The sequence below is a fragment of the Scyliorhinus canicula genome, chromosome 10 (genome assembly GCF_902713615.1).
Source record: "Scyliorhinus canicula chromosome 10, sScyCan1.1, whole genome shotgun sequence".
NCBI classification, from domain to species: Eukaryota; Metazoa; Chordata; class Chondrichthyes; order Carcharhiniformes; family Scyliorhinidae; genus Scyliorhinus; species Scyliorhinus canicula.
Genome location: NC_052155.1, coordinates 191,543,884 through 191,565,508, shown reverse-complemented (window position 1 = coordinate 191,565,508; position 21,625 = coordinate 191,543,884). Strand labels below are relative to the sequence as shown.

The 21,625-nt window shown below is 55.4% G+C and overlaps 1 protein-coding gene and 1 long non-coding RNA gene across 2 annotated transcripts in view; one reads left to right on the top strand and one right to left on the bottom strand.

The window, feature by feature from the left end:
* The window catches only part of LOC119972876 (probable G-protein coupled receptor 141), a 71,273-nt gene that overhangs the window by 1,406 nt on the left and 48,242 nt on the right, over positions 1 to 21,625 (top strand). The window lies entirely within an intron of this gene.
* LOC119972877 lies at positions 1,288 to 21,168 on the bottom strand. Its single transcript, XR_005462167.1, has 2 exons — positions 21,088 to 21,168; positions 1,288 to 1,744 (listed from the first exon to the last, which is right to left on the bottom strand). It is a non-coding gene; the product is annotated as an uncharacterized LOC119972877 (long non-coding RNA).

Genomic DNA, 21,625 nt, shown 5'->3' with positions numbered 1-21,625 from the left:
GTGAAGAAGGCCTATGGTGTGCTAGCGTTCATTAGCAGAGGGATTGAATTTAAGAGCCGTGAGGTGATGATGCAGCCTGTTACAAAACCTTGGTCAGGCCACATTTGGAGTACTGTGTGCAGTTCTGGTCACTCATTTTAGGAAGGATGTGAAAGCTTTGGAAAAGGTGCAAAGGAGATTTACCAGGATGTTGCCTGGAATGGAGAGTAGGTCATATGAGGAAAGGTTGAGGGTGCTAGGCCTTTTCTCATTAGAACGAAGAAGGATGAGGGGCGACTTGATAGAGGTTTATAAGATGATTAGGGGAATAGATAGAGTAGACAGTCAGAGACTTTTCCCCCGGGTGGAACACACCATTACAAGGAGACATAAATTTAAGATAAATGGTTGAAGATATAGCGGGGATGTCAGAGGTAGGTTCTTTACCCAGAGAGTAGTGGGGGCATGGAATGCACTGCCTGTGGAAGTAGTTGAGTCGGAAACGTTAGGGACCTTCAAGCGGCTATTGGATAGGTACATGGATTAGGGTTAGAATAATGGAGTGTAGGTTAACTTCTTAAGGGCAGCACGGTAGCATTGTGGATAGCACAATTGCTTCACAGCTCCAGGGTCCCAAGTTCGATTTCGACTTGGGTCACTGTCTGTGCGGAGTCTGCACATCCTCCACGTGTGTGCGTGGGTTTCCTCCGGGTACTCCGGTTTCCTCCCACAGTCCAAAGATGTGCAGGTTGGGTGGATTGGCCTGTGAAAAAATTGTCCAAAATTCTCTGATTAACCTAGGACAAAAGTTCGGCGCAACATCGTGGGCCGAAGGGCCTGTTCTGTGCTGTATTTCTCTATCTATCTCTATACATTCAGGCTCTGTGCCTGCCTGAATCTTACATTGTCCACATTTCCCTTTAGGCTTTGCGAACGTCCATGTTTCTTGTTGTAAGTGGCCATCCCAGATGGCGACAATCTGTCCTCTTGATCCTAAATGATAAGCGTGATGGATCACACCACTGAATCTTCTCCTGTTCTCTGGGATGCCAGGTACCCTCAATCAAGGACAGGTTCTATCCTACATTTGCCTAAGTTTTTTCTTAATACAACACACATCTATAAAAATTTTAAGAGGGCACTGTAACATTCAATCATACATTTCAGTTTCATTACACAAAGGGGAACCTCTAACTGTCCTTACCTAAACTACACTTATGCTGCTATCTAATTACGAAAGGAACTTACATTACAGAACAAAATAAACCACAGCAGCATCACATTTCTACTTAACACTTAGTCAATTTACAGAGAAAGTAATTTTATTAAAACCGCGGAATTTATTGGGGAGAAAAAGGGTTCAAAAAGAGTGTGGGGTCTGTTGAAGTCCGAGAAAAGAGGCTCTGAGTGTGTACACTGGAGGGCGGGAGCCTCTCCTTCGCCATTTCCAAAGTCTGAGTGTCTGGATGACACGGCAAAGTATTGCTGTAATCAATCGGGCTTCTACCGTGTACGAAAGGGAATACCACTTTATGATATTATCGCACCATGTGGGGGTATTAGTGGCTGTTTCTATGTGTGGTGTAGTGTCTGGGCGAGGGGTATTGTGTTGGGTGGTCATGTTTAGGGCCTGTGTGGTGAGGGGTATAGAGGCTGATAGCGCGCGTGTAACTGTAGTGATCCAGCGACGATCATGATGCAGGTCATCAGGTCCGTCTTCATTTTGTCTTTGTCTTCCTCTGTCTCCTGGTATCTCCGTATCTTCCTGGGGGGTACAAACATAATATCTGTTATTATCTTGTTGTTTAATATCTCGTTTGTCTGTCTGTTTGTCCTTAACATCCATTTCCCGTTTAGAATCGTCACCATATATGACTCCCTCATTTTATTTTTAAACCAACGATTTAGGAGACAAGACATCTGAAAAGCAATTCTGTCACAGTGCAAACCCTCTCGCAGCCTGTGTTTGATGGGCTGAGTGGGCAGACAATTTCTCCGTCAAGTGCAAATTCCTTTCAACAAAGTGTTTTAACATGTAAATAGCAGGTGGGGGTTAGCAAGTGAAGGGTCGCCAGAAAGGAAACAAAAGTTGCGGCAAAGTGCATTCTTTAAACCACACTTTAAAAGAACAGTAAAAGAGTTCCGAAAAGAACTTTCCGAATGGGGTGCGCGGCAAGAATGGGTGGGATCCCCGGGTAGGGTGGTGATCAGTGCTGTTGCTCCAATACCTGAGCTTGGCTGACCAAATACATAGGGGGTCCTCAGGCAGGGCGGGGATCAGTGCCGTTAGTCCACTGCCTGAGTGACCATACAAGAACGGTAAGAATTTGAATATTTATGGACTTTTGAAAAACTTGTTCCTTTAACTATCATGTGGCGCCAAAGGAGTAGTCATAACTGTATGAAGAAATTTTGCATGAGATCGACACACAAAGTCATACAAGAGAGAAACATTCAACATTAAAAAACAAACTATAGAAAGAAAGCAGGCAAGTTCCATCAGGGAATAGGACACCGTAAATCTCAATCGTTTCCTTTCTCTCATCATTTGGATACCTCAGGGTTCCATTCCGAAAAGGATCGTAAAGGGATTAGCATGATGGGAGTCAGACTCTGAGTCATCACCATCTCCCGGTTGCCAAACTCGTGACTGGAGTTTCTGTGCCAAGGTGGCATGGGCTGATGTGGGATCCATCTCGTAGTTTCTTACCAGTCGATAAGAATTGTCGTGGTGCCATTGTTTCTTATCCTGTAGGGCGGTCGGGGCAAGGGGGGGGGGGGGGCGCTATTGTCGGGTGGTGGGTCAGGTTCTGGTAGTGGCAAATAAATGGTCTCTGAAGGGCCAAACATATCATGGTCGGTGTCACTGGGGCTGGAGTGACTAGGGCCTGGTCTGTTTTTCCATTGGTCGGGAATATCAAGGACGTTCGTCGTGCTTTTGCTGTCGCTATCGCTAGCGGCCGAATCAAGTGTGAGGCTGAAATTCATCTCTGGGGGCGGAGTTAAGGTCGTGTCTGTGGACGTGCTGTCCTGGCTGGGGGAGGGCTGGATTGGGTTGCCAGTGGGCGGGTCTTCGTTGTCTGCCATTGCCAGTGAAATGTGTGAGTGGCTGCACTGCGTTCCATAAACCTTAAACTGGTTTCCATGGAACCATCCTGATTTTCCATTTGGACACGTAATCTTGTAAACTGAGGGTCTTACTTTATCGGAAATTGAGTAGGGTCCTGCAAATTTGGGGGACAGGAATGAACTAGGATTGTACAGGGAGACCATGACTTGCTGTCCAACTGTATACTCTATCGGGTGTACTGTTTTATCAAAGCAGGCCTTACTCTGCTTTTTCCCAGCGCCCAGTCGAACAGCTGCACAGAGCTGAGCTGCTTTAATATTTTCCATTATTTGTTGGACCGCTTTTTCGTGGGTAAGGGTGGTGACTGTGGGGCTGGCCAAATCAAGTCCAAATAAATACTCGGTATCCTTCATGTGTCGCCCGGTCATGAGCGTGTGGGGGGTGTATCCTGTCGAACTCCACACCGTGTTTCTAATAAACATCAGTGCGAATGGGAGCACTGTGTCACATGTCGCATTGTGCTGCTGTACCATCTTCCGAAGTGTTGCCTTTAGGATTCGGTTCAAGCATTCCACAATGCCACTGGATTGTGGCTGATAGGCAATGTGAAACTTCTGTTTAATTCTGAAAATTGTCAGAACGTTTTGGGGCAGCACGGTAGCATGGTGGTTAGCATAAATGCTTCACAGCTCCAGGGTCCCAGGTTCGATTCCCGGCTGGGTCACTGTCTGTGTGGAGTCTGCACGTCCTCCCCGTGTGTGCGTGGGTTTCCTCCGGGTGCTCCGGTTTCCTCCCACAGTCCAAAGATGTGCGGGTTAGGTGGATTGGCCATGATAATTGCCCGTAGTGTCCTAAAAAGTAAGGTTAAGGGGGGGGGGGGGGGGTTTACGGGTATAGGGTGGATACGTGGGTTTGAGTAGGGTGATCATGGCTCGGCACAACATCGAGGGCCGAAGGGCCTGTTCTGTGCTGTACTGTTCTATGTTCTATGTTCTTAGGGCGCGATTCTCCGGACTCACGACGGTTCGGAGAATAGCGGGCGTCGGAAAGTTTTACGGCGACGCTGTTCCGACGCCCTCCCGCTATTCTCCGAACCCCGCAAAATCTCGGAGTCGCCATTCCCGACAAACGCCTCCTTCCCGCCCCCGACACGCCCAGAATCGCCACTGATAGCCCCCCCCCCGCTATTCACCAGCCCAGATGGGCCGAAGTCCCGACGTCATGGCGCCCTGTTTGCACGTCGTGAAACACACCTGCTTTTTAAGTTCGTCAACCAGTCGTGCTGGCTGACGACAGCTTGGAGGAGGTTAGCGCACCGCTCAGCCCACCGCTCAGCCCACCGCTCAGCCCACCGCTCAGCCCACCGCTCAGCGCACCGCTCAGCGCACCGCTCAGCGCACCGCTCAGCCCACCGCTCAGCCCACCGCTCAGCGCACCGCTCAGCCCACCGCTCAGCCCACCGCTCAGGGCACCGCTCAGCCCACCGACCGCTCAGCCCACCGCTCAGCCCACTGCTCAGCCCACCGCTCAGGGCACCGCTCAGCCCACCGCTCAGCCCACCGCTCAGGGCACCGCTCAGCCCACCGCTCAGCCCACTGCTCAGCGCACCGCTCAGCCCACCGCTCAGCCCACCCACAGCTCAGCCCACCGCTCAGCCCACCGCTCAGCCCACCCACAGCTCAGCCCACCGCTCAGCCCACTGCTCAGCCCACCGCTCAGCCCACCAACAGCTCAGCCCACCGCTCAGCCCACCGCTCAGCCCACCGCTCAGCCCACCGCTCAGCCCACCGCTCAGTCCACCGCTCAGCCCACCGCTCAGCCCACCGCTCAGGGCACCGCTCAGCCCACCGCTCAGCCCAAGCCCACCCACCGCTCAGCCCACGCTCAGCCCACCGCTCAGGGCCACCGCTCAGCCCACCGCTCAGCCCACCGCTCAGCGCACCGCTCAGCCCACCCACCGCTCAGCCCACCGCTCAGCCCACCGCTCAGCCCACCGCTCAGCCCACCGCTCAGCGCACCGCTCAGCCCACCCACCGCTCAGCGCACCGCTCAGCCCACCGCTCAGCCCACCGCTCAGCCCACCGCTCAGCCCACCGCTCAGCCCACCGCTCAGCCCACCGCTCAGCCCACCGCTCAGTCCACCGCTCAGCCCACCGCTCAGCCCACCGCTCAGGGCACCGCTCAGCCCACCGCTCAGCCCACCGCTCAGCGCACCGCTCAGCCCACCCACCGCTCAGCGCACCGCTCAGCCCACCGCTCAGCCCACCGCTCAGCCCACCGCTCAGCCCACCGCTCAGCCCACCGCTCAGCCCACCGCTCAGCCCACCGCTCAGTCCACCGCTCAGCCCACCGCTCAGCCCACCGCTCAGGGCACCGCTCAGCCCACCGCTTCAGCCCACCGCTCAGCCCACCGTTCAGCCACCCGCTCAGCCCACACGCCTCAGCCCACGCTCCAGCGCACCGCTCAGCCCACCCACAGCTCAGCCCACCGATCAGCGCACGCTCAGCCCACCGCTCAGGGCACCGCTCAGCGCACCGCTCAGCCCACCCACCGCTCAGCCCACTGCTCAGCGCACCGCTCAGCCCACCCACAGCTCAGCGCACCGCTCAGCCCACCGCTCAGCGCACCGCTCGAGTCTGTCCACAACGGGGAAGGCATCCCTGAGAACGGGAGGGGGGGTCCAGAGCGGGGGCAGTGGGGGAGACGGGGGAGGCAGTGGGGGAGACGGAGGGGGCAGTGGGGGAGACGGAGGGGGGGAGTGGGGGAGGACGGAGGGGGGCAGTGGGGGAGACGGAGGGGGCAGTGGGGGAGACGGAGGGGGCAGTGGGGGAGACGGGGAGGCAGTGGGGGAGACGGGGGAGGCAGTGGGGGAGACGGAGGGGGCAGTGGGGGAGACGGAGGGGGGCAGTGGGGGAGACGGAGGGGGCAGTGGGGGAGGCAGTGGGGGGAGACGGAGGGGGCAGTGGGTGAGACGGAGGGGGCAGTGGGTGAGACGGAGGGGGGAGGTGGGGGAGACGGAGGGGGGAGTGGGGGAGACGGAGGGGTCAGTGGGGGAGACGGAGGGGGCAGTGGGTGAGACGGAGGGGGCAGTGGGTGAGACGGAGGGGGGAGTGGGGGAGGACGGAGGGGGGAGTGGGGGAGACGGAGGGGTCAGTGGGGGGAGACGGAGGGGGGAGTGGGGGAGACGGAGGGGTCAGTGGGGGAGACGGAGGGGGCAGTGGGGGAGACGGAGGGGGCAGTGGGGGAGACGGAGGGGGGAAGTGGGGGAGACGGGGGAGGCAGTGGGTGAGACGGAGGGGGGCAGTGGGTTGAGACGGAGGGGGGAGTGGGGGAGACGGAGGGGGGAGTGGGGGAGACGGAGGGGGCAGTGGGGGAGACGGGGGGGCAGTGGGGGAGACGGAGGGGGGCAGTGGGGGAGATGGGGGAGGCAGTGGGGGAGACGGAGGGGGCAGTGGGGGAGACGGAGGGGGGAGTGGGGGAGACGGAGGGGGGCAGTGGGTGAGACGGAGGGGGGAGATGGAGGGGGGAGTGGGGGAGATGGAGGGGGGAGTGGGGGAGACGGAGGGGGGAGTGGGGGAGACGGAGGGGCAGTGGGGGAGACGGAGGGGGGGAGATGGAGGGGGGGAGTGGGGGAGACGGAGGGGGGAGTGGGGGAGACGGAGGGGGGAGTGGGGGAGACGGAGGGGCAGTGGGTGAGACGGAGGGGCCAGTGGGAGAGACGGAGGGGTCAGTGGGGGAGACGGAGGGGGCAGTGGGGGAGACAGAGGGGGCAGTGGGGGAGACGGAGGGGGCAGTGGGGGAGGCAGTGGGGGAGACGGAGGGGGCAGTGGGTGAGACGGAGGGGGCAGTGGGTGAGACGGAGGGGGGAGTGGGGGAGACGGAGGGGGGAGTGGGGGAGACGGAGGGGTCAGTGGGGGAGACGGAGGGGGCAGTGGGGGAGACGGAGGGGGCAGTGGGGGAGACGGAGGGGGGCAGTGGGGGAGACGGGGGAGGCAGTGGGTGAGACGGAGGGGGCAGTGGGTGAGACGGAGGGGGGAGTGGGGGAGACGGAGGGGGGAGTGGGGGAGACGGAGGGGGCAGTGGGGGAGACGGAGGGGGCAGTGGGGGAGACGGAGGGGGCAGTGGGGGAGACGGAGGGGGGCAGTGGGGGAGATGGGGGAGGCAGTGGGGGAGACGGAGGGGGCAGTGGGGGAGACGGAGGGGGGAGTGGGGGAGACGGAGGGGGCAGTGGGTGAGACGGAGGGGGGAGATGGAGGGGGGAGTGGGGGAGACGGAGGGGGGAGTGGGGGAGACGGAGGGGGGAGTGGGGGAGACGGAGGGGGCAGTGGGTGAGACGGAGGGGGGGAGATGGAGGGGGGAGTGGGGGAGACGGAGGGGGGAGTGGGGGAGACGGAGGGGGGAGTGGGGGAGACGGAGGGGGCAGTGGGTGAGACGGAGGGGTCAGTGGGGGAGACGGAGGGGTCAGTGGGGGAGACGGAGGGGGCAGTGGGGGAGACGGAGGGGGCAGTGGGGGAGACGGAGGGGGGAGTGGGGGAGACGGGGAGGCAGTGGGTGAGACGGAGGGGTCAGTGGGGGAGACGGAGGGGTCAGTGGGGGAGACGGAGGGGGCAGTGGGGGAGACGGAGGGGGGCAGTGGGTGAGACGGGGGAGGCAGTGGGGGAGACGGAGGGGGCAGTGGGGGAGACGGAGGGGGCAGTGGGGGAGACGGAGGGGGCAGTGGGGGAGACGGAGGGGGCAGTGGGGGAGACGGAGGGGGCAGTGGGAGAGACGGAGGGGGGGGGGTTAGGTAGAGAGTGAGCCGTCCAACCCCGTAACAAAATGTCTGCCACCATGCCATGGTGTGCAGGTGACGAGGACACGGCCGCTGGTTCCCCTGTGGCTTCCGGCCACAGGCCACTGACGCACCGGTGAGGAGGACATAGTTTACTGGCCGTTGGATGCAGAAAGTGACCAGGGGTTAGGCTGACCGCGTGTCAGCAGCGCGACCAGGCCACCGGGACACACTGGTATCCCGTGGCAGGCGGCTGCCGAGGTGTTGACTAACCTCCGTCTAACATGTCCCGTTTCTCTGCCCCCACCACCCTTCTGTAGGTTAGCACAATGTCTGTGAACAGAACGGCTATGTTCTGCGCAGTGGTTGGGGCCGCTCTACTGGATTTGGAGATGCAGCAGCATCCACACCCACAACCCGCAGTGGCTGCAGGGCCAGCTGCAGCAGCAGAGGGAAGGGCCGAGGAGTCGCCAGTCGTCGAGCAGCATGGGGAGGAGGAGGAGGAGGAGGAGGGGGAGGAGGAGGAGGGGGAGGAGGAGAGAGTGAGGGTGCAGCCACGGCACCAGAGGCGACGACCAAGGCCGAGGGTGTACCGTGTCCGGGTCTCTTTCCTAACAATGACGGACATCACCTGCAGGAGGAGACTCCGGCTGAGTAGGCAGACGGTGATACATATCTGTCACCTCGTGGCGCACCTCGCCCCACGTGGAACGGGGGGGAGGACACGCGATCCCGGTTGCCATCAAGGTGACGGTCGCTCTTAACTTCTATGCGACCGGCTCCATCCAGTCTCCGAGCGGGGACCTCTCCGGGATCTCCCAGTCATCGGTCCACAGGTGCTTCCGGGATGTGACCGACGCCCTCTATGCCATCGCCGATCGCTACATCACCTTTCCCGAGGATCAAGCAAGTCAAGACTCACGAGCTCGTGGATTTGCCAGCGTGGCCGGGACACCGAGGGTGCAGGGGGCAATCGATTGTGTTCACGTCCCCATGCGCCCGCCTGCAGGGGACAGGGAGGTGTTCACAAACAGGAGGGGGACATACTCCATGAATAGCCAGGTGGTATGCGACCCCCACATGAGGATCATGAATATCTGTGCAAGGTTCCCAGGGAGTGTGCATGACTCCTACATACTGGCGCAGTCGTTCATCCCTGCGATGTTTGAGGGACGTCCCCCCCGGCTGAGGGGCTGGTTGCTAGGTGACAGGGGTTATCCGCTGAGGTCTTGGCTGATGATGCCTATACGGAGGCCTCAGACCAATGCGGAAACCCGATACAACGATGCCCATGCAGCGACCAGGGGTGTGGTGGAGCGCTGCCTTGGCCTCCTGAAGATGAGATTCAGGTGCCTGGACCGCTCCGGAGGGGCCCTGCAGTACCAGGCCGACAGGGTCGCTCGCATTGTAGTGGTCTGCTGTGCGCTGCACAACATAGCGATGCAGAGGGGAGATGACCTGCTGCAGGAGGCGGAGAGAGAAGCTAGTGGCAGTGGTGCCAGCACAGAGGAGGAGGAGGAGGAGGAGAGGGAGGAGGAGGAGGAAGAGAGGGAGGAGGAGGAGGAGGAGGAGAGGGAGGAGGAGGAGGAGGAGGAGAGGGAGGAGAGGAGGAGGCTGGCGGAGTGACAGGCGCAGCACGCAGACACGACCCAGGTGCTGGTGATGTCCAGGAGGCGGCACGACAGACCCGGCGAGGACGGCGGGCACGCGACGCCTTGGTGGCAGCACGGTTCACGCATCGCATGTGACGTCCCCGCTGAACACCAAACCACCACCTGCATCGCTAGTCATGCAGAGGGTCAACACACAACTGCCACCCCCACACCCCCCCCCCCCCCCCCCCCCCCCCAACCCCCTCTCAGTGTACACTGCTCCACTTAGACATCACCCTTACCACTGGGTCCAGACGGTATGGCACAACATCGATGGCTGTGTCAGTGGGTGTGATCAGTGCCATGTGGAATGATGACAGCCCGCTCTGCGCAGAGCTGTGAGCTCAGAATCGTTAGAGAGAGTCTGACACATGGCAATAGCTGAACCATCCACCTTGGTGGCCGCTGAGATCGTCACTGACACTCCATCATGTGCCCGCGTGGGCTAGCTGTGGGAGGGGGGGGGGGAGAGACTGAACACCCGGCACCGAAGTTTCACCGCTCGTCAACCCCAGCAACACTCGGTCACCATCACGATTCCTGTGGCTGTGGAACAATCACACGGTATTACAAGTAAGGTGGAACAGTGCGTTTAATGTTAACAATTATTTACAGGTGCCCTAGCCCCTACAACTAAACTGTGCCCTTCACCCGTGCCAACTTACTCAGTGTCTATCTTAGTTGCCTTACGGGCCCTACCACTACGTCTACGTGAATCCCCAGATGATACAGCAGGAGTGGAGGAGGATTGCTGCGAATCGCCCCCCTCGACTCGTTTCTCCTTGGCTAAGCGTTTCCTGGGGCGACCCGGCCTTGATGGGCCAGGCTGCTCTGCGGGCATCTCGGGTGACATTGTGCCACCCTGCTCTGCCTGCTGCCCACCCGATGCACCAGGGATGGGACGGGGGGAGGCCGAGAATTCCGGGACGTCCCGTGATGGCCTTAATGGGACGGACCCCGAAACCTCCTCCTCCCTCGGGGAGCCCGGTGGCCCCCGGGCCTCACTTTGGGACAGAGGTGCGAGCGGGGAGGTGCCCCGTCGCCCCACCGACACCTGGCGCTGCCAGACCTGGAGGCCTGCAACGGTATCCACCAGGATCCGAAGGTTTGCAGAGACGGAGTCCAGGGAGTTAGACATTCCCGCCAGGGACTGTGCGATCTCAACCTGTGAGTGCACGACGCCATCCAGCACGTGTGTCAGGCGGTTGATGCTCTCGGCGACTGACTGCTGCGACTGGCCAATGACCTGCTGAGACTCGGCCATGGCCCGCAGGGCGCCGGCAATGTCGGTTTGGCTCTGGCACATTGCTGCCTGTGAGAGGGCAACCCTGTCCAGGGCCGAGGATGACGCGTGCACATTAACCCCAACGCCTTGCATAACCTGACCCATTGCCTCCACCGCGGATGCCATCCGTGCGGTGTCGGACTGGGTCTCTGCCATGAGCGGCACCACTCCCTGCTCTTGGACGCGGTTCGACTCCTCTAACAGCGTCTGCAGAGCCAGGAAGGCAGCCCTCTTCCCGTCATTGTTTCCCTGGGTTTCGTGAGGCATCGGCTGTGCGGGTGGGTTGAGAAACTCCAGGAACTCTGAAAACGTCTGGGAGCCAGCTGCATCCTGGGCCTGGTCTGGCCTCCGCGAGTCCGGGCCCTCTGTTGCTCCGACCTCCACCTGCTGTACCTGCTCAGCTGTGATGTGCCAACCAGACTGTGCCCCAGGAGACTCATCACTAAATAGGCCCGCCGGGGTGTGTATCTCTGGGATGATGGATGTGGTGGGAGAAAGCAGTGCCGCAAGCCCGAGGTTTTCAGTGTTTAGGCCCTCCTCCAGGGTGTGGGGCTGCTCAGCGACAGGAGGGTTGTCCCTGGCCATTTCCGGGGGTTGTGGTCTCGCAACCCTCTGGGCGTCCTGATCCGCAGATTGGGTTGGGGCGGATAGGGCTGCCCGCTGATCGGGCACCCTCTGTCGTGCGGCCCCGGGTGAGGTGGCGGCAGATTCCTGTCTCCGTCTGCAGCCAGACGGCCCTGGTCGTTCGGCATCACGTCCTAGGGAAGAGAATGAGACGGGTTATTTAGATTTGCTCGGCAGGCCGCTGGACGGTCCCAGTGGGCAGGGTGTGAAGGGACAGAGGATGGGGGAGGTATCCCAGTGGGCAGGGTGTGTGAAGGGACAGAGGATGGGGGAGGTATCCCAGTGGGCAGGGTGTGTGAAGGGACAGAGGATGGGGGAGGGTGGTGGGGGGGGGGGGGGTGTTTGTCATGCAGGGTTGTCTCACTTGCTGCAGATCCGCCAACCTCGCATAGCGCGATATCCCGGGTAGCAGACCCCCCAACAAGGTCCAGGGCCCTCTGTTCCAAGGTGCTGAGGGAGTGCAGGTTGGGCGAACCCCCTCCAGTCTTGTGCCGCTCACGGTGGTTGTGAGCGGACTTGGCCTGTTGGGGGAGGGGGCATAGGTAGATCATTACAATAGGGCAGGTATCAGCAGTCCGTTCAGATACTGGCACAGTTTGGGGGGTCAAGTTGTCATAAGACGATTGCATCTCTCCTCGGGGCCAGAGCGCTGGGTCTGTGACAACTTTGTGAACCATCCTCAAATAACTCTGCCCTAATCCCCCTCCACCCCCCCCCCCCCCTGTGCCAGGGGGGGGGGGAGGTGGGTGATTAAGTTAAGGGGGATGGATGGTTGTGACCAGGGGGCACCTTCTTGGCACTTACCCTGGCAGCCCTGGTGAGGTCGTGAAGCTTCTTCCGGGACTGCTCAGCTGAGCGAGGGGCCTGCCCCACAGCACTAACGGCAGCACCCACCTCACGCCAGGCCTGGCGTACCGCGCTGGCAGGTTGGCGATGCCCTCTCCGCGGGCGGATGATGCCCCTCCTCTGCTCAACGGCATCGAGCAGCACCTCTACGTCAGCCTCCATAAACCGAGGAGCAGCTCTCCTCGGCTCCGACATCCTGACCGACAGATTCTGTGGTCGCCCGCGCCTTTTTACGGCGTCACGTGGGCGTGATCGTGTCGTCGCCGCGTTCTGTCGTCATCACGCACGTGATTGACGCGGCCGCGTTACTAGCCCATTTCCCGGAAGTGAATACGTCGGGAAATGGAGCCTTCGCGACCGTCGTAAAACGCGCCTGATTTTTACGACGGTTTTACGATTTTCCGCGGGTGCGGAGAATCTCGCCCTATGTTTTTCATTACTCTTTCTGTGAAGTGCGAACCGTGGTCCGACTCAATACTACGGGGGAGTCCCCATCTGGTGAAAATTTGCTGGGTTCGAATTTTTGCTGTCACTTTAGCCATGTTTGTTCTGGAAGGAAATGCTTCCACCTATTTTATGACGATGTCGATCACGACCAACGCATATTTAAATCCATTTCTGCAGGTGGGATGGGGACCAATATAATCTAACTGCAAGTTTGTCCGTGGGCCATTAACGGAGCAGGTGTGTCTTAGCTGACCTTTCTTTGCTTATCTGTCTGGGTTGTTCTGAGCACAAATTAAACAATTTTCAATGTGGTGGGTTATGTCAGTTTTTAAATCGGGCCACCAGCAGAGAGGTCTGAGGTGGGCAAGGGTGGATTCTATCCCTTGGTGTCCATGTCCATCATGGAATTGGCAAATAATCTGGTTCCTGTCCTGGGTGGGGACCACATGAATACCATGCTTTAATATGATTCCCTTGTGTACTGTTTTTTTTAACAGACAATTTTATTGAGGTATTTTTGGCATTGTAAACAGTAACAATATACATTAGTGTGCAGATACCAATTACAAAAAACATAGTGCAAATAACAGTTCCTCTCTCGCAAATAGACCCGCCTATTCTTCCCCCCCTACTCTACACTATTCTACAACCCCCCCACCCCCGCTGCCGATTAGCTCCCCGCGAAGAAGTCGATGAATGGTTGCCACCTCCACCTCCGGGCAAACCCCAATAGTGATCCTTGTAAGGCGAACTTGACTTTTTTCAAGCCGAGAAAGCTTGCCATGTCCGACAGCCTTTGCTTTGGGGGCTTTGAGTCCCTCCAGGCCAACAGTATTCGTCGCCGGGCTATCAGGGAAGCAAAGGCCACAACGTTGGCCTCTATCCCCTCCTGGACTCCCAGGTCTTCCGACACCCCAAAAATCACCACCTCTGGACTCATCGCCACCCTTGTTTTCAGTACCCGGGATATGACGTCCGCAAATCCCTGCCAGTATCCCCTGAGTTTTGGACACGCCCAGAACATGTGGACATGGTTCGCTGGTTCTCCCCCACATCTAGCACACTTGTCCTCCAGCCCAAAGAATTTGCTCATCCGGGCCACCGTCATGTGGGCCCGGTGAGCTACCTTGAACTGAATCAGGCCGAGCCTGGCACATGTTGCGGTTGCATTTACCCTCCCCAGAGCGTCTACCCATACGCCTCCCTCCAACTCCCCACCAAGCTCCTCCTCCCACTTCGGTTTCAGTTCCTCGGTCCCTGTGTCCTCCGCTCCCATAAGCACCTTATAAATATCCGAGACTCTCGCCTCTCCTACCTCACCCCTGGAAACTACCCTGCCCTGGATCCCCCTTGGTGGGAGGCGTGGAAAGGACAGGACCTGTCTACGTACAAAATCCCGCACCCCCAAGTGTCTTTGAACCTATCATGGGGAGCTGGGAAGTCTCCTTTTAAAATTTCTTTAAGCATGAAATCTTGAATATTGGTCTGTGAGATCTGGACCGCGTGTACTGGGGAACTCTCGGGGGTTGCCAAAAGTGAGCCTGCTTTCACTAGGGCATCTGCTTTCACGTTACCGGGTGGAGAGGAATGATGGTGGCTTCTAACTTTTATGATTCCATATTTGCGACCTTTAGCTTCTTTGAGAATGTGTTTCAATAATGGAGCTGAGGGTAGGAGTTTTCCGTTGGCGGGTAGAAATCCTCTAGATTCCCACAGGGCCAGGAATTCTGTCAAGGTGTTGCAAACATACAAACTGTCCGAATATATGTCTGCTGGGGCAGGAACGAATCGGGATGCTGCACAATGTAAGCGATGGCTGCTAACTCGGCTGAATCGGGGTGCTGCACAATGTAAGCGATGGCTGCTAACTCGGCTGAATCGGGGTGCTGGCCAATGTAAGCAATGGCTGCTAACTCGGCTGAATCGGGGTGCTGGCCAATGTAAGCGATGGCTGCTAACTCGGCTGCCTGCGAACCTAAATGTCCTGGTAACTTTAACGAAATTTCCTCTAAAGCGCGTCCTTGCGCGTCCTCTACATATATGCCAAATCCTGTCATCCTTTTCCCATTTAGAATTGTGGAGGAGCCTTCTACATAAATTTTTAGCAAATTATCTGTTGGCTGGGTTGTCTGTGGTCGGATGTCTGTCTTTGTCGGCATCGATTTTGAAATCAAGGGTCTGTGTTGTGTTTGGCTGCAATGATTTCACACTCATGGGGTTCCTGCATATTGTAAATTATCGGCCAGAAACGTGTGAGTCTTTGTCCTCTTTACGGTAATGTCGCGTCCTTGTTGGGAGTAGGATCCAGCGCTGGACCCTACTCCTACAAGGACGCGACATTACCGTAAAGAGGACAAAGACTGTACCGTCCTTTAGCCTACCGTCTAACAATAGCTGTGTCAGGGTGTGCTCGGTCAGAATGGTTATGGGGTTGAGTCCTGTTATGTACACAAAGTACTGAACAGCCCAAAAAACTGCGAGCAAGTGCCTTTCGCAGGTTGAAAATCTTTGCTCTGCCGGATCTAAAACTCGTGAAACATAGGCTACAGGTCCTAGACGACGTGCCTTTCCTGCAGGAGTACGGCCGAAAGGGTTTGGTCGGTGATTGCTACCTCTATCGCGTATGGGGAGTGTAGGTCTGGTGCCTGTAAAGCGGGGGCTGTACTTAGGGTGCATTTCAATGCATTTACTGCATCCGTGTGCTGTGGAAGTCATTTCCCTGGGGCCTGTCTCTTAAGGAGCTCGGAAAGTGGGGCTGCTTTTGTGGCGAAACCATCTATATGGTTCCTGCAGTAACCGACTAGTCCTAAAAATGACGGAGTGCTGTAACATTTTGGGCCAAGGGCAATTTTACAATTGAATCGATCCGTTTTTGTTCTATCTCACGCTTACCATGCGTTATGACTGTACCTAAATAAGTGACCTTTTCTTGGAGAATTTGGGCTTTTTTTGAGGTTGATTTTACATCCAATTTCTTTTAGGAGACCTAATAGTTCTGAAAGAAGCGAAATGTGCTCTTCCTTGGTGTCAGTCTATAGGAGCAAGTCGTCCACTTACTGAATGAGGCATTCGGGTCGGGAAACTTTTGATAATCCATTCGCCAATTGTCTGTGAAAAATGGAGGGGTAGTTGTGGAAGCCTTGTGGAAGGCACGTCCACGTGTACTTGGAAGGTGAACGCAAATTTATACTGGCATGTTTTGTCCAATGGAATGGACCAAAAGTCATTGCTAATGTCCAGAACCGTGAAAATGTTTGACTGCAGTCCCTGCTTTAACATGGTCTGGGGACTCGTGGCAATGGTGTGTGCTGCTAACGGAGTTACTTTGTTTAATTCTCTATAATCGATGGTCAGTCGCCATGAACCATCTGGTTTTCTTATGGGCCACATCGGGGCATTGTTTGTTGAGGCTACGGGCCGAATTACACCTTAATCCAATAAATTTTGGATTACTTTAGCTATCTCTCCCTCGGTTTGCTGTGGAAAACCATATTGTTTCTGGGGCTTAGGATCGGGACCTGTCATGGTGACCATTCCTGGCATTTTACCGCAATCATGCTTGTGCTGGGCAAAAGATGCTTTATGTCTCTTCAAGACTTCTCTAACTGTTTTGTCCGTGGTAATGGTTTGTGGATCAAACCAATACTCTACCACTGAGCTAATCCTGTGTTCGTCGTCTCCTACTGTGAGCGTGGCGGGGGCTTGTGCAGCTCCAGCCATTTTCCACATGCATTTATTTACGGGGTCGAAAGAAAGGTTGTATGAGCTCATAAAATCTATCCCCAAGATGTGCTCTGCTGTCTGGGGTAAATCTACCAAAAGGACTGAGTGCTTGTTTTTAATGTTACCGATCTGGACATCCACAGGGGCTGTAATGTGTCCCTGCTGGAGGTGTCCTGTAAATCCACTAAGAGTCTGTCGTGGGCCATATTTCTCGCTGGTACATCGCGGAGTAGTTTAACATGGTTAGCAGGGTAGCAGGGTAGCATGGTGGTTAGCATAAATGCTTCACAGCTCCAGGGTCCCAGGTTTGATTCCCGGCTGGGTCACTGTCTGTGTGGAGTCTGCATGTCCTCCCCGTGTGTGCGTGGGTTTCCTCCGGGTGCTCCGGTTTCCTCCCACAGTCCAAAGATGTGTGGGTTAGGTGGATTGGCCATGCTAAATTGCCCGTAGTGTCCTAAAAAAAAGTAAGGTTAAGGGGGGGGGGGTTCTTGGGTTACGGGTATAGGGTGGATACGTGGGTTTGAGTAGGGTGATCATGGCTCGGCACAACATTGAGGGCCGAAGGGCCTGTTCTGTGCTGTACTGTTCTATGTTCTATGTTCTATGGTTGGAGACCCTCCTGTGTCCCAAAGGAACTCTACGAGGTGTCCCCGGACTGTGCCTGCAACTACAGGTCTTCCAGACTTCTCCCAAAGTCTGTCGCAGACCCAAGTTGGGGAGTCCGAACACCATCAATCGGTGCCATTTATGGCCAAATTGTCTGTCTAACGCTGTGGATAGGTCTGGCATTGCTCCTAGGAGGGTCATTTGTGGGCTGATTCCGTTGCTGTTTCTGGGGGCATTGCATTCTCGGGCGTAATGTCCCTCGCGCCCACAATTGTAGCATCCCTGTGTTTTAGGGTGCTGCGTGTTGTTTCTACCTTCATTTACCCAGGCGGGTCTTGGTGTGTCCTTACGGGGCCTACTTTCTCCTGCTCTGTCTTTTTGTGTAGGGATTGTTCCCAAGCTCGAGACAGTCTCTTCAGTCTCCACACTTCATTATGTGCCAGGTTTGAGGGGTCATAATTCGCATATGCCTTTTGTCCTGCCTCTGTGGCGTGGGAGACTAAAATACGGGTCCATTTGGCCGTATTGTCCGCAGATAAATGGGTGTGGGTAAAATCACCGAATACTGTGGTGAAGTGTTTCCAGGGGCGTCCAGCAAATGCTGGTGAATGCCCTCCTTTTTTCTGCGTGCATCGGTTGAGCCCTTCTACTGGATCTCCTCTATTAGCCAATTGCATCTTGGATGGCTGTTTTCATATCGTGGAGGCTACCTCCTCCTACATATTGTGGGTGGGAAGGGCTGAATTAACAGACGTGTCAAGGCTCATTACTATGAGTTTTACTTCTTCCTGCTCGTCCAGATCATAAATGACGGTCTGTTGCCTAACTCGCTCAAAAAAGTAGTGTAGGTCTGATGTGGGGTGAAAGGTTTCTATTTTATCTCGGGCATCCCTTAACTGGGTGATGGTTAGTGGGGTTGTGTACAGGAAATCGGGTTGGTCTTCTGTCGGGACTCTGCGCTGCGTGGTGATGGGATTCAGTGGGCTGTGTGCTGCCTGTGCAGTCGGTGGTGCGGGTGCTTTCCTTTTCAGGGCCTGGGGGGCTCTATTCTGACTTTCTGTTTCGTTCACATATCGGTGGGCCATTTCATTAAGTTCCTGCCAATCGGGGCCATCTTCCTCATCTAAGTTTGGGCCAAAGGTATCTCTGAACCCATTCTGAACTAAGAGCAGTGATTGCAATCTTGCAATTTGCTGCCGGTACTTGGCATGGTCTACTGAACTCTGCCTCTTATTCTGTGGTGGAACTGTGGAGTGCTTGTAGGGCCGCCTTTAAGTCCACACATTGTTTTTTCAATTGTTCTGCTTGGTGTTCTGTTTCCTCTCTTACCAAAACCGCACGTTGCGTGTCCTGGTCGGCCTTATCATATTGAATCTGAAAGCTACTTAGGTGAGCGAGACAAGATTGGTGTGCCCGTTTGACATCAGCCATCTCCTTGTCTTTCGCTGCTAGCTGCTCTCGGAGTTGCTCGTTTACTTTCTCACACTCGCGAACATTTCCCTTACTACTCTTCTCTTTCTCCTCAAGCTGCCTGAGGAGTGTCCTCACGACCTCCTCTGTGCCTCGCAATTGTGCCAAACAGGACACGATTGCCATCAGCTTACGAACTCTACTTAGATCCTTCTTATGGATCTCGGTCAGGTTATCCCACCAAGTTTGTCCTATACTACCAGGACCTGTCTCTTCATTTGCACAAAACTCAGACAATAGGGGCCATCCTTTCCCCTTTAGGTACTTCCTAATTTCCTCTTCCCATATGGGACACTGTTCTGCTCTGTTGGTCGCTGCAACCTCAGGTTCTTGTGGGTGCATCAGACGTTCCATTGCCTTCATTGCCATTTCTACCGTAATTTCTGTCTCTCTACCGTGGATTTGGGACGGGGGTAATAAAGCGGTGGTGCAAACAGTGTGTACGGCTTAAGCTATTTTCCGGTTCACACAACTCCTGAAAGTTTCACGCAACAAAATCTGTCAAGGTTACCTTATATCTCTTGTTAGTACAAATTACACACATCCGAATGTTGGAGGTTTGAGCGATACTGGTCTTACGCTTGTGGTTTCTTTTACTTTTCCAATTTTGTTTCTAATTCAAACGTTTTGTGGGTTCTCTCGGAGTGACAGAATCACTTCTGGGTCGAGTCCTGTCAGATGGCACCAATAACTGTTGCCTTTTTTACCTGCTATAAATATGGCAGACAATAACGTTGCCCTTATTTATTTAGATATCGATATTATATTGCTTTCAGAGTCGCCAGGTATCAAATGATACCGCCACAAGGTTCAACCGGGTATCAATCAAAGAGCCAAACAACCAGTTAGTTAGTTCAAGATCAATGGTACTTTATTTACACACAAGATTAACTAACACATGCAACATAAACACTACGAGCTAAATTACACCTAACAACTATGACAGCCTGTACTTAACTTCAGGCATCCGGCTTAGATCAGAAGAACAGTGGTCTTTGTTCGAATCTGGATTTACTGGGCCTGGAGAAGTAACTGCGTCTCAGCTGGGTTTATCCGTCTGGTAGCGGGCTTTGAACTTGAACTTGCTGCACTTGGAGGTGGATGCTGCCGGAGCACCAGGTCCGAAAGAGGTCGAACACATGGCGGTGTCTCTCTTTATCCTTGGGGAGTTTTGCGCTCTTTTGGGCGGTCCTTAGGTTTGGATCCCATTAATTGGGCAGTTCCCGATCTGAGCCAATAAAGGGGCGGTGCCTTGATAGCTGGGCGTGTCCTAAGCGGTCATTGACCTTGCTGTTTATGCTTCCTGAGTAAAGGGAGTGAAATGTCTGGACTTGTATCAGTTACCTGAGTAACAATCCTTTGTCTTACGGAGCTGGGCCATCAAAATGCTAATCACTTGGGGGTTTTGTGCTGTCTGGATTCTTCGCTCACATATATACATTCAGGCTCTGCCTGCCTGAACCTTACATTGTCCACATTTCCCTTTAGGCTTTGCGAAAGTACGTTTTTTGTTGTAAGTGACCATTCCAGTTGGCTTCTGGCCCCTCCAGTGCAGTCCTGGCACCTGAACCACATCTTCAGGAGGCCAAAGCCCCGCTTGATCGCGCTCCTGGTTGCTGCATGGCTTTCTTTGTAACGGGTCTCTGTGTCAGTCTGTGGCCTCTGGATAGGCATCATCAGCCACGAATGCAGTGAATAACCCCTGGTGCCCAGGACCCAACCCCCCAGTTCCAGGGACCCAGGTTTGATTCCCGGCTTGGATCACTGTCTGTACGTTCTTCCCGTGTCTGCGTGGATTTCCTCCGGGTCCTCCGGTTTTCTCCCACAAGTCCCGAAAGACGTGCTGTTAGGTCATTTATACATTCTGGATAAGAAGACGAGGGACATGGCGATGTTGGTTAATACGAGAGTGGCTGTTGAGGTGTGGAGCATTGTGGCTGACCCGGGGAGTAGGTATGTGCTGGTGGGTGGGAGTTGGAGGGGATGCCGGTGGTCTTGGTGAATGTGTATGTCCCAAATTGGGACAACGTGGACTTTATGAGGTGTGAGTTAGGGAGGATCATTAACATAGGAGCAGAATTAGGCATCGAGCCATCGAGTCTGCTCTGCCATTCAATCATGGCTGATATGTTTCTCATCCCCATTCTCCTACCTTCCCCCCATAACCCCGATCCCCTTATTCATCAAGCAGCTGACCTGACTGTAATCTCAACTCCACATTTATACCTATCCCTCCCTCCAAAGCCAATATATTCTTCCCAAACTGCACTTCGCAAAACTTAAAAAATATATATTTTTATTCTCCTCCTTTTTCAAATTTTCTCCCAAATTTACATCCAACAATAAACAATAATCAGTAACGAATGTAATGTCAATCCCCATATCAATAACAACAACCCCATCCTCCCACCAAACCCCCAAACATTAGCCCGCATGTTCACATAAACAAATAACAAAAAGGAATCAGGAATCCCGCAGTCACCATTAATATATACAGTCAGTGCCCCTCCCCCCAACCCTCCCAGCCCCCCACCCCTATTGTTCAATGTAATCAAATTCTCGAAAGTGCATAATGAATAACGCCCATGAATTGTAGAACCCCTCCATCCTTACCCTCAGTTCAAACTTCACCATCTCAAGAGTCAAGAATTCCAGCAGGTCCCCCTGCCACGCCAGGGCACAGGGTGGAGAGTTTTATCTCCATCCCAACAGGATCCATCTTCGGGCGATCAACGAGGCGAAGGCTACAACATCTGCCTCCCCGCCCGTTTCCAACCCCGGCTGGTCCGACACCCCGAATATGGCCTCCCGAGGGCCCGGGTCCAGTTTCACGTGCACCACTTTAGAGATTACCCTGAACACCTCCTTGAGTAATTCTCCAGCTGTGGACGAGACCAAAACATATGAACGTGGTTTGCACCCCCCCCTCTGCAATGTTCACACACATCTTCTAACACCTCAAAGAGCCGACTCATCCTCGCCCTCGTGAGGTGCGCTCTGTACACCACCTTCAGCTGTATCAGCCCCAACCTCGCGCACGAGGTGGAGACGTTCACTCTCCGGAGCACCTCAGACCACAACCCCTCCTCCATACCCTCTCCCAACTCTTCCTCCCACTTTACCTTGATCCCTTCCAGCAGTGCCTTCTCTT